Below are 13,774 nucleotides of genomic sequence, written 5' to 3'. Positions count from 1 at the left end.
TAAAAAATTATACATGTATATTAATACTTAAAATCTCAAAATTACTATTTTTAATAATTAATAAAAAAAATATAAATTTTTCTCAAAAATTATGTATAAATATAGAAAAAACAAATAAACAAGCAGTAAGTTCGGCCCTCCACCATTTGGAACGAATTAGAAAATTTTCAAAAAAATAAAATCCAATAAAAATTCTTTTAAAATCTTTAAAATATCTAATATAGGAAGGTGCCGATATATGGGGGGATATACGATATTGTGGACCTTTAAACACAAATCTATGTCTGCGTGTAAAGTACTCACAAGGAAATCCGTGTGTGGATTTTCAGACAATACGATTGGAAAATGTGACTAAAATCATCAAAATACCGAATATCGCGGGGTACCGTTATATGGGAGCTATACGTTATCGTTAACCTATATAGAGAATTCTCTGTCGGTGGGTAAAGTGCTCACAAAGAACCCCTTGTGACCATTCCGTTGAAAAATATGGCTAAAAACATCAAAATACCGAATATCGGTGGTACCGTTATATGAGGGCTATACAATATAGTGGATCTATATAGATAATTCTCTGCCGAGGTATAAAGTACCCACAACGAACTCCTTGTGTGGATTTTCAGACAATTCCGATGAAAAATGTGGGTCAAATCATAAAATACCGAATAGGGGGGGGGGGGGGGGGGGGGGGTACCGTCATATGGGGGATATACGATATCGTGGACCTGTATAGACAATTCTCTCTCAGGGGGTGAAGTACTCACAAGGAACTACTTGTGTTGATTTTAAGACAATTCCATTGAAAAGCGTGGCTAACATCATCAAAATACCGAATATCGGAGGTTACAGTTTTATGGGGGATATACGATATCGTGGACCTACATAGACACTTCATTTTGAGGAGGTAAAATGCCCACAAGGGACTCCTTTTGTGGATTTTCAGACAATTCCGTTGAAAAATGTGGGTAAAATCATCAAAATACCAAATATCGGGGGTACCGTTATATGGGGGCTATACGATATTGTGGATCTATATAGATAATACTCTGCCGAGGTATAAAGTACCCACAAGGAACTCCTTGTGTGGATTTTCAGACAATTCCGTTCAAAAATGTGGGTAAAATCTTCAAAATACCGAATATCGAGGGGTACCGTTATATGGGGGCTATACGATATTGTAGACCTATATAAATAATTCTCTGCCAAGGTATAAAGTACCCACAAGGAACTCTTTTTGTGGATTTTCAGACAATTCCGTTGAAAAATGTGGGTAAAATCATCAAAATCCCGACTATCGGGGGGTACCGTTATATGGGGGCTATACGATGTTGTGGACCTATATAGATAATTCTCTGCGGAGGTATAAAGTACCCACAAGGAACTCCTTGTGTGGATTTTCAGACAATTCCGTTGAAAAATGTGGGTAAAATCATTAAAATACCGAATATCGGGGCGTACCGTTACATGGGGACTACACGATATCGTGGACCGATATAGCCCATCTTCGAACTTGACCTGCCTGCAGACAAAAGAGAGATCTGTGCAAAATTTGAGCTTCCTATCTTAATTCGTTTAGACTGTAGCGTGATTACAACAGACGGACAGATCGTCTTAGAATTTTACGCTGATCAAGAATATATATACTTTGTTGGGTCTAAAATGATTATTTCGATGAGTTACAAACGGAATGACGAACTTAATATACCCTCCATACCTTTTTTGGTGGAGGGTGTAAAAATAAGAAAAATTATAATTTCTTAAAGCCTTATTTATAAACAAGTCAAAAAGTAGTAAGTTCGGCCTGGCCGAACTTTGAATACCTTCCACCATTCGGAACGAATTTGGAAATTTTCAGAAAATAAAATCATTAAAACATTCTGTTAAATTTTTAAAAATACCAAATATAGGCATTATATTGAGGTGTATACGATGTAGGCCTACATAGGCATTGTTTGTCATAAGCTATTACCATATTCAAATTCGTAACTCGAAATAAACGGTGAATAATGTTGCTAAAATCATAAAAATATCGTATATAGGGAGGTACCGTTATATCGGAGCTTTGCGAAGACCTGGTCCTGCATAGACAATTTTCTGTCACAGGCTGTAGCATCCATTACGAACTTCAAATACCACACCTCAAACAATTTCGGTGGGTATTGTACCTAAAATCGTCAAAATACCGAATATAGGGATGTACTGATATATGGGCCCTATACGAAGACCTGAACCAGCATAGACAATTTTCTGTCTTAGGGTGTAGTATTCAATTCGAACTTCAAATACCAAATTTGAAACAATTCCGGTGAATAATGTCGCTAAAGTCATCAAAATACCGAATATAGGGGGGGGGGGGGGGGGGGGTACCGTTATATAGGGGCTATACGAAGACGTGGACCTGCACAGACAATTTTCTGTCTTAGGGTGAAGTATCCAATTCGAACTTCAAATACCAAATTTGAAACAATTCCGGTGAATAATGTCGCTAAATACATTAAAATACCGAATATAGGGGGGGGGGGGGGGGGGGGTACCGTTATATGGAGGCTATATGAAGACATGGACTTGCACAGACAATTTTCTGTCTTAGGATGTAGTATCCATTCCGAACTTTAAATACCAAATTTTAAACAATTCCGGTGAATAATGTCGCTAAAATCATTAAAATACCGAATATCGGGAGGTACCGTTATATGGGGGCTATATGGAAAGGTGGAACTACATGGCCCATTTACGAACTTAACCTGCCTACTGGAAAACTAAACATGTGTGCAAAATTTTAGCCATCTATCTCACTTCATTCGAAAGATAGCGTGATTACAACAGACAGACAGACGGACAGACAGACAGACAGACGGACATGGCTAAATCGTCTAGAATTTTACGCTGATCAAGAATATATATACTTTGTTGGGTCTGACATGAGTATTTCGAGGAGTTACAAACGGAATGACAAAGTTAATATACCCTCCATAGAATGGTGGAGGGTATAAAAATAAAGATACATTAGAAATTAAATAACCTATTAAACCACCAATAATACATACAAATGAAGTCAATAACTTTAAATTTAAAGGTAAAATAATAACTGCCGGAGTAGGAAAAATTAATCAACTTAATATACTTCCTCCTACAATTCTTAAAATTAAAAACCTATTATACTCTTTAATATTACTCAACCTTCATCATTAAGTATATTTAAAGAAGAAAAATTAGAATCTCCAGTTATTGAATAATAAACTAATCGAAATGAATAACATACTGATAAACCTGTTGAAAAAAAAAATATAAAAAAAAGAAAATAAATTAATATAAGAAAATGATACTATTTCTAAAATTAAATCCTTTGAATAAAATCCTGCTAAAAATGGTATCCCACATAATGCTAAATTTGCAACATTAAAACAAGAAGAAGTTAATGGCATTATTAATCTTAAACTTCCCATTAAACGAATATCTTGATTATTATTTATATTATGAATAATTGCTCCTGCACACAGAAATAATAAAGCCTTAAATAAAGCATGAGTTAATAAATGAAAAAAAGCTAATTTATAATAACCTATAGATACAATTCTTATTATTAAACCTAATTTTCTTAAAGTAGATAAAGCAATAATCTTCTTTAAATCAAACTCATAATTAGCACCTAATCCAGCTATAAATATTGTTAAACCTGATAATAATAATAATAAATTACCCATTGAACTTGTTCTTAATACAATATTAAATCGAATTAATAAATAAACTCCAGCTGTTACTAAAGTTGAAGAATGAACTAAAGCCGACACTGGAGTAGGAGCTGCTATTGCAGCTGGTAATCAAGAAGAAAATGGAATCTATGCACTTTTTGTTATTGCAGCTAATATTACTAATATCCCAACAATTAATATTTCTCTATCAGACTGCATTACATCTAAATAAAAAATCTAATTTCAACTACCATAATTTAATATTCAAGCAATTGCTAATAATAAAGCTACATCTCCAATTCGATTTGATAAAGCAGTTAATATACCAGCATTATATGACTTAATACTTTGAAAATAAATTACTAAACAATAAGAAACTAATTCTAATCCATCTCAACCTAATAAAATTCTAATTAAATTTGAACTAATAATTAATAATATTATTGAAGTTACAAATATTAATACTAATATAATGAATCGATTAATCTTATAATCTCTTTCTATATATTTCTTTCTATAATAAATAACTAAAGAAAAAATTATTAGTACAAAAGATATAAAAATTAATCTTATTCAATCTAATAAAATTGTGATTACAATTATTAAAGAATTTATAGAAACAACTTCTCATTCAATAAAAATTGTAAAATCATTTATAATAAAAATTAATCCTATAGTAAATGACAAAAGTCTAAAAAAATAAACTAATGAATCTAATTGAACAAATTGATAAATATTGCACGATTTAAAAAGATTTGTATCTCATCATTGACACCACAAATCAGTATTTTTATTAAACTATTTAAATAATTATAATCATAACATACATATATCCCCCTTTAAAATTAATAAATTTAAAGGAAATCAATGTAAAAATAATAATAAATATTCTCGAATCTTTCCTCCTCTAAAAGAATAAACTCCAGAAAATAACTTTCCATGTTGTCTATAAGCATATAAATATAATGTATAAGCAGCTCTAAAAAAGGACAATAAAGATAATATTAATATTGTTAATCAAGAGCAACTAACAATTCTATTAATTAAAGAAATTTCTCCTAATAAATTTAAAGTAGGAGGAGCTGCTATATTAGCAGAACTTAATAAAAATCATCATAAAGCCATTGAAGGTATAAAATTTAATAAACCCTTATTAATTAATAAACTTCGTCTTCCTAATCGTTCATAAGAAATATTTGCCAAACAAAATAATCCAGAAGAACATAATCCATGAGCAATTATTAAAGTATAAGAACCACATATTCCTATATATGTTATAGTTATTAACCCAGCTAAAACAATTCCTATATGGGCAACTGAAGAATAAGCAATTAAAGCCTTTAAATCAGTTTGACATAAACATGTTAAACTTACTAATACTCCCCCAACTAATCTAATTCTAATTCAAATAAAATTAAATTTAAGTCTGAAACACGACGTTGGCGTAGATTGTACGGCTTCATGCAATAAAACACCAACGTTGTTTATTTAAAAAATTGAACTATTCATTATTTGTGATTACTTTCTGCTTATTATCAATTCCATCAACTTGGGCAAGCGTGGGTAACTTGATGTTAAGCATTTGATGATCACTACAAGAATGGATGGTTTCTTGTAAAATCATTCTCCTTTTATACACATTCTCTCTGCTTAAAACTACGGTAGCTTAAAAAGGTAGTAGAGATCAGAGATGTTAACTTATTGTACTATTTACATGGTTACATTTTAACCGTTGAATTCAAATATTTACACAGATTAGTTAAAACGTAACGTAATAAAAGTTAAGTATGTACATAGTGGAATTCATTGTTGAAAATATAAAAGTAAATTAAAATAGTTGGTTTGCTTCAGTCTCCCCCTCTGATGCTTAAAACGTCCCGATTAAGCATCAGAAGATTTCTTCTTTAGCCTTCCTCTTCCTTTTCTTCGTTGCTTTTGCCAACAATGGGAGAAGGTTGTTGTATGATGCGTAGTCTCCTTGCTTCTCCAGGGCTCTCCCCCTGGAATAGACCTGCAGAAAAGATGTAGATGGCGATCCAGAAGTATGAGCGGTTTCTTTTGGAGGAGAGGGATGAAGGTTTTGAATTTCCGTAAAGTCCCTGGTATATGTGGCAATGGAGAAATATTATTTTCCTGTTCTTCATATTTTGAATGTTGACATTCCGTTAACTGCTTTAGTTGTAGGTGATTCTTCATGACCTTGACATCCAATGAATAGACTCGCATGTCTAATGGGTTGGTGAACGAATATTGGGTACTGGGTTCATCCTCGAAGTACCAATATCGTTGCGCCATGTTCAATGTGATGCAGGATTGTTCCATAAAGTCATCACAAAGTGTCCTATTATTGGTGGCATTAGAAACGGTTATCGGTGTTACAAACTCATTAACTGCGGCGGCATCTCTCTGCCCCCGAAAACACGAAGTACAATGCGAGAACGAACCCGTCCGGTTGTTTTGCATTGCCTGGATCAGTCGTATGAAGTGGGTGTGGACATCAATGAAACACGACGTTGGCGTAGATTATATGCGTTCATGCAATAAAACACCAACGTTGTTTCATTTGAAAATTGAACTATTCTTCTTTCGTGGTGATTTCCTGCTTATCAATTCCATCAACTTGGTCAAGCGTGGGTTAATTGATGTAAAGTATTCAATTACCACCAGAAGAATGTATGCTTTCTTGTAAAATCAACTTTGTAGGCGTGGTCCGCGGCCTCTAAGTTGGGCGCCAATGAAACACGACGTTGGCGTAGATTGTACGGCTTCATGCAATAAAACACCAACGTTGTTTATTTAAAAAATGGAACTATTCATTATTTGTGATTACTTTCTGCTTATTATCAATTCCATCAACTTGGGCAAGCGTGGGTAACTTGATGTTAGGCATTTGATGATCACTACAAGAATGGATGGTTTCTTGTAAAATCATTCTTCTTTTATACACATTCTCTCTGCTTAAAACTACGGTAGCTTAAAAAGGTAGTAGAGATCAGAGATGTTAACTTATTGTACTATTTACATGGTTACATTTTAACCGTTGAATTCAAATATTTACACAGATTAGTTAAAACGTAACGTAATAAAAGTTAAGTATGTACATAGTGGAATTCATTGTTGAAAATATGAAAGTAAAATAAAATAGTTGGTTTGCTTCAAGTCCTAATAACTGTAAAAAAGGAAATACTCGTAATAAACCATAACCCCCTATCTTTAATATAATTCCAGCTAGAGCTTTAACATGAGCCTTTGGTAATCACAAATGAACTAAAAATATTGGTATTTTTACTAAAAATGCTATAACTAAAGAAAAATATAAAATTTCATAATTAAATATACACTGATGGCCAAAACTAAAGCAACTTAAATCGCAAAGACAATAAATGTCCTGTAACTTTTACAAAAATAACCAAATCGTAATTATTTTTCCAGTTTTAAATGAGGGGTTTAATTCACTTTCAAGAAACTAAAAATAAAAATACAAAAATAAGTTTGAACGAAAAATAATATGTGGAAAACTAAAATGACCCAATTTTTGCTTGGTCAAAACTAAAGCAACTTTTGATTTTTTATTTTAAAATAATTAAATTTTGGCTAGTAGTCGATAGCATAACCATTATTTTTGATAGCAGCTGCACACCTACGAGGCATTGAATCTATAACACGCTCAATTTGATCCTTGGGTGTGCTTTCCCAGGCACCCCGAATTCTTTAGAAAATGTTGTGCTTATTTATTTCCGAATCTCTCTTGATCTTCCTATCTACGATACTCCAAAGGCTTTCTAAGGAGTTTAGGTCAGGTGATTGTGCCGGTCATAACAAAACATGAATTTTTGACTCCCGCAACCAATATTTGACAAGTTTTGATACAAGTTTGGGATCATTGTCATGCTGAAACACACAAATCAGCCCAATATTTTACTCAGCGTAAGGGAACAACGTGATGTCCAACACATCTTTGTAAACAAACGGATCCACAACTTCCTTTATTTTATGGATAGACCCAAGTCCATAGAAAGAAAAATAGCGCCACGCCATTTTTGACCCTCCCCATGCTTCACTGTACCTTTGCAACACTGCGGCTTGAGTCCTTCATTTTTTGGTCTTCTCACCGTAAAATTTTTCACGTCTGAGCCTTTAATATTAAACGTAGACTCATCCCAGAAATAATGTTTATTCCATTGAGCTTGATTCCACTTAATATTATCGTTTCCGAAAGCCTTTTTAATTTTTTCAGATATAAATGGTTTTTTGATGTCTTACGGGCACGCAGACCAGCTGCCACTACTCGTCTACGCACTGATCTCGAGCTTATATCCAATGTTTGCTCTCTCACCAATCCTGTTGAACTCTTAAATAGTTGTTTTTTTATTTCTCTCACAATTTGTGGATCAGTATGGGCTGAAGTTCTTCACGGCCTTCATCCGTTATGGACTGTTACTACTGATCCAGTTTCAAAAAACCGACTTAGTGCACAGACATAATTATGAAATCACATAAATATTTATGAAATATTTCTCGGAAATCATTTTCTGTGATATGTTGTTTTGATAATCACTGATAATTTGCTGTTTTATTCAGGTACAGTATTTGCTTCTAGCCATTTTTAATTTTTTTTTTGGCAGTACTTAAAAAACGAAAAGAAAAACATATACTGTTGTAAAAAACTTCTCAAAAAGGATTTATGGCAAGCGAAATTGTCGAAGGAAGCAAAAAGCGATAAATATCACAGTAAAAACCACTGAAATTGCAGCGGTTATATGAATGTACAACAGAGTTGCTTTTGTTTTGTCCAAGCCAAAATCGGGTTAATTGACTTTACCAAACATAATTTTTTATATAAAAATGAATTTTGGTTTTATGTTTTAGGTGTTTAAAAAGTGAATAAAGTACCTAATTTAAAACAAGAAAAACTTTCTCTCCTTGTAATTTCAGTTGCTTTAGTTTTGGCCACCAGTGTATAAACATTTAATAAATAAAAATTTATAGTATTTGTTACCTTATATAAATAAAAACAAGTAAAAAAGCAGTAAGTTCGGCCGGGCCGAACTTCGAATACCCTCCACCATTTGGAACGAATTAGAAAATTTTCAAAAAAATAAAATCCAATAAAAATTCTTTTAAAATCTTTAAAATATCTAATATAGGAAGGTGCCGATATATGGGGGGATATACGATATTGTGGACCTTTAAAGACAAATCTATGTCTGTGTGTAAAGTACTCACAAGGAACTCCGTGTGTGGATTTTTAGACAATACGATTGGAAAATGTGGCTAAAATCATCAAAATACCGAATATCGCGGGGTACCGTTATATGGGAGATATACGTTATCGTTAACCTATATAGAGAATTCTCTGCCGAGGTATAAATTACCCACAAGGAACTACTTGTGTTGATTTTAAGACAATTCAATCGAAAAGCGTGGCTAACATCATCAAAATACCGAATATCGGAGGTTACAGTTATATGGGGGATATACGATATCGTGGACATATATAGACACTTCATTTTGAGGAGGTAAAATGCCCACAAGGGACTCCTTTTGTGGATTTTCAGACAATTCCGTTGAAAAATGTGGGTAAAATCATCAAAATACCAAATATCGGGGGTACCGTTATATGGGGGCTATACGATATTGTGGACCTATATAGATAATTCTCTGCGGAGGTATAAAGTGCCCACAAGGAACTCTTGGTGTGAATTTTCAGACAATTCCGTTGAAAAATGTGGGTAAAATCATCAAAATCCCGACTATCGGGGGGTACCGTTATATGGGGGCTATACGATATTGTGGACCTATATAGATAATTCTCTGCCGAGGTATAAAGTACCCACAAGCAACTCCTTGTGTGGTTTTTCAGACAATTCCGTTCAAAAATGTGGGTAAAATCTTCAAAATACCGAATATCGGGGGGTACCGTTATATGGGGGCTATACGATATCGTGGACCGATATAGCCCATCTTCGAACTTGACCTGCCTGCAGACAAAAGAGAGACGGGCTAAATCGTCTTAGAATTTTACGCTGATCAAGAATATATATACTTTGTTGGGTCTAAAATGATTATTTCGATGAGTTACAAACGGAATGACGAACTTAATATACCCTCCATACCTTTTTTGGTGGAGGGTATAAAAAAGCACTAAGTTCGGCCGGGCCGAACTTTGAATACACTCCACCATTTGGAACGAATTAGAAAATTTTCAAAAAAAATAAAATCCAATAAAAATTCTTTTAAAATCTTTAAGATATCTAATATAGGAAGGTGCCGATATATGGGGGGATATACGATATTGTGGACCTTTAAAGACAATTCAATGTCTGCGTGTAAAGTACTCACAAGGAACTCCGTGTGTGGATTTTCAGACAATTCCGTTGAAAAATGTGGGTAAAATCATTAAAATACCGAATATCGGGGGGTACCGTTACATGGGGGCTACACGATATCGTGGACCGATATAGCCCATCTTCGAACTTGACCTGCCTGCAGATAAAAGAGAGATCTGTGCAAAATTTTAGCTTCCTATCTTAATTCGTTTAGACTGTAGCGTGATTACAACAGACGGAGGGACGGACGGACAGGGCTAAATCGTCTTAGAATTTTACGCTGATCAAAAATATATATACTTTGTTGGGTCTAAAATGATTATTTCGATGAGTTACAAACGGAATGACGAACTTAATATACCCTCCATACCTTTTTTGGTGGAGGGTATAAAAATACCAATTAATATTGGTAAAGAAACTAACAACGTATAAAATAATAAATATACTCCCGCTTGTAAACGTTCGGGTTGGTAACCTCAACCTAAAATTAAAAATAAAGTAGGAATTAAACTACTTTCAAAAAATAAATAAAATATAAATAAACTTATACTTCTAAAAGTTAATATTAATAATAATAAAATAATATTAAATAAAAATAAATTTACATAATTATTAAATTTGAATACTGATTCTCTTGCTATTAATATTAAAGAAACAATTCACAATCTTAATAAAATTAATCCATAAGAAATCTGAACCAAATATATAAGAAATTGATATAAAATAATTTGAATATATATTTATTAAAATAAAAATAAAAGAAATAAGAAATAAAAAACTTTCAACCATTCAATATGAATTTTAAATAAAACATAAAGGAAATAAAAATAAAACTATAAAAATAATTTTTAACATTGTAATACATTAAATCTTTGAAAATAATCATTTCCATGTGTGCGAATTATTGAAACTAAAATTGAAAGACCTAAAGCACCTTCACATAGTCTAAAAGTTAAAAATATTATTCTAAAAAAATTTTAATAATTATGTATATTTAAATATACAAATAAAAAAATAATCTTAAAACAATATATTCTAATCTTAATAATATAGATAATAAATGCTTTCGATTAGAAACAAAAATAAATACTCCTATAATAAATAAAATTCTAGGTAAACATCAATTTAAAATTATTAACATTAGTTTTAATAGTTTAATAAAAACATTGGTCTTGTAAACCAAAAATAATAGTAACTCTTTTAAAACTTTAAGAAAAAAGAAATTTCTTTATCATTAATCCCCAAAATTAATATTTTAATTAAACGATTTCTTGATATTATACAATGAATTTTAATAACTCTTCTATTTATTTTTAATTTTATTATTATAAATATTAAACATTCATTAGCTATAGGATTAACCCTACTTATTCAAACTATTTTAGTTTCAATAATTTCAGGATTAATAACTAAAACATTTTGATTTTCTTATATTTTATTTTTAGTATTTTTAGGAGGAATACTAGTTCTATTTATTTATGTAACTTCTTTAGCTTCAAATGAAATATTTACATTTTCTTCAAAAATTTTAATTCCATCAGTTTCTATTTTTTTATTATAATTTTTTTATTATAATTATATAATTCATTATATTTTATTGACAAAAGAATTCTATTAAATTATTCTAATATAGAAATTCAATCAATTTCTAATTTAAATTCATATATAATAAAAAATTCTCTTTCTTTAAACAAATTATATAATTATCCAACTAATTTATTAACAATTTTATTAATAAATTATTTATTAATTACATTAATTACAGTAGTAAAAATTACTAATTTATTTAAGGGACCTTTACGACCAATATTTAATTAACTAATGAACAAACCTTTACGACTTAAACATCCAATTTTAAGTATTGCAAATAATGCACTAGTAGAACTACCTGCTCCAAATAATATTTCATCATGATGAAATTTCGGATCATTATTAGGTTTATGTTTAATTATTCAAATTTTAACTGGATTATTTCTTGCTATACATTATACAGCAGATATTAATTTACCATTTAATAGAGTAAATCATATTTGTCGGGACGTTAATTATGGTTAACGTGACCATACGTCCCGCTTTGAGCGGGACAGTCCCGCTTTGAGTTTATCTGTCCCGCTGTCCCCAGCGAGAGCAAAAATGTCCCGCTTTCGAAAATACTGGATATTGATATTGATGAAAAATACATGAGTTATTTTTTCCCCGTGAACATATAATTTATTTGCATAGTTTTTTTCAAGCAACATTAACATTAAAATTAACTCGAAAGATAATGCTGGAGTTAATGTCGACGTCGTCGACGGCGTCAAATGTCAAAAAAAATTGAATCGTATGAAATTTTATGAGAGCAGTTAATCTTAACGCCTTAAGAAATTCGAGGCCGAAAAAGATCAATCTGTTTTAACTTTTTCGGCGTCATCGACGGCGTTGACATTAACTCCAGCATAACAAGGGAAATCACCAAATTAAAAATGCTTATAAAAACAGAAAAAGTTTCTGTCACTCTGTCAGTACCCTAAGCATAGACGCTCTAAATTGTTCTGGTATCTTTTCATCGCGGAGTCGGAGAAGGCGAGTAAAGTCAAACAATTTATTTTCAATGTTAGTGATTGTAACATTACAATAATGCCTAAACGCAAGTGTACTTTTAACATTTCTTTGCAAAATAAGTATCCATTTATAAAACAAAGAAGTGGTGAATCAGACGTTTCGGTGGTGCCAGTGATATTGAGAAGCATTTAAAATCGGAAAAACACAAGCTTTCTGATCAAGCTGCCGCTTCAAGCTCGTCAATGCTTTCTTTTTTTAAAAGAAGAAATTTGGCGACTTCCAAAGACTTAGATATAGCTGCAGCGGAGGGTGCGTGGGCGTACCACAAAGTGCAAGAAAACCACAGTTTTCGTTCGAATGACTGTGCTTCAAATCTAATACAAACAAGTTTTGAGCAAAAATTTAGATGTGCCCGTACAAAATCACAAGCTATAGTTGTAAATGTGCTGACACCTATGGCGATGGACGAATTGAAAGAACACCTTCTTTATTAACCGATGCTTCCAATCATGGCTCAATAAAATTATTCCCTGTTTTAGTTCGCTATTTTGTACCATACGAAGGCGTGAGAGTCAGGATTTTAGAGTTTCAAAAGCAGCCAGGCGAATCATCTGATATAATTGTGGATTATTTGAAAGAAGTATTATCTTGCAATGATTTGAATAAGAAAATTGTGGCATTTTGTGCAGACAATACAAACTGCAATTTCGGAGGAAAGAATAGAAAAGGGATAAATAATGTTTACGCGAAATTGAACCTATCCGTCGGAAGGCAGCTCATTGGGATTGGGTGTGGAGCCCATATAATTCATAATGCTATCAAAACAGCCGCAGATTGTCTCCCTGTTGACTTCGAATGCATCATTGTGAAAATTTATTCATTCTTCTACATCTACAGCATTCGGGTAGAAGTTCTGAAAGAGTTCTGTGATTCCACCGACACAGAGTATCAGAAACTGTTGGGCTACAGTAAAACAAGGTGGCTTGCTTTAATGCCGGCGCTTGAGAGAAGTTTAAAAATGTTTCAGCCTTTGAAAACCTATTTTCTGAGCATAGATAAATGCCCTACTATTTTAAAAACGTTTTTCGAAAATCCCAGCTCTGAATTGTGGTTATATTTTTTGCACGCACAGACAGCGATTTTTCATCAAGCCGTGTTGAAAATCGAGGGACAAAACGTGTCCGCAATAGAGTCTGCGAATGAAATTAA

General features: G+C 32.2%; 2 pseudogenes; one reads left to right on the top strand and one right to left on the bottom strand.

Annotated features, from left to right (window-relative positions):
* Positions 1–3,000: 3,000 nt before the first annotated feature.
* On the bottom strand, positions 3,001–4,207 carry LOC131803280 (NADH-ubiquinone oxidoreductase chain 5-like; annotated as a pseudogene).
* Positions 4,208–5,985: 1,778 nt separating this feature from the next.
* Positions 5,986–12,013, top strand: LOC131803232 (NADH-ubiquinone oxidoreductase chain 6-like; annotated as a pseudogene).
* The last annotated feature ends 1,761 nt before the right edge of the window (positions 12,014–13,774 follow it).

Source organism: Musca domestica, unplaced genomic scaffold, assembly GCF_030504385.1.
Source record: "Musca domestica strain aabys unplaced genomic scaffold, Musca_domestica.polishedcontigs.V.1.1 28, whole genome shotgun sequence".
Classification (NCBI taxonomy): Eukaryota; Metazoa; Arthropoda; class Insecta; order Diptera; family Muscidae; genus Musca; species Musca domestica.
This window is presented reverse-complemented; position numbering and strand designations above follow the sequence as displayed.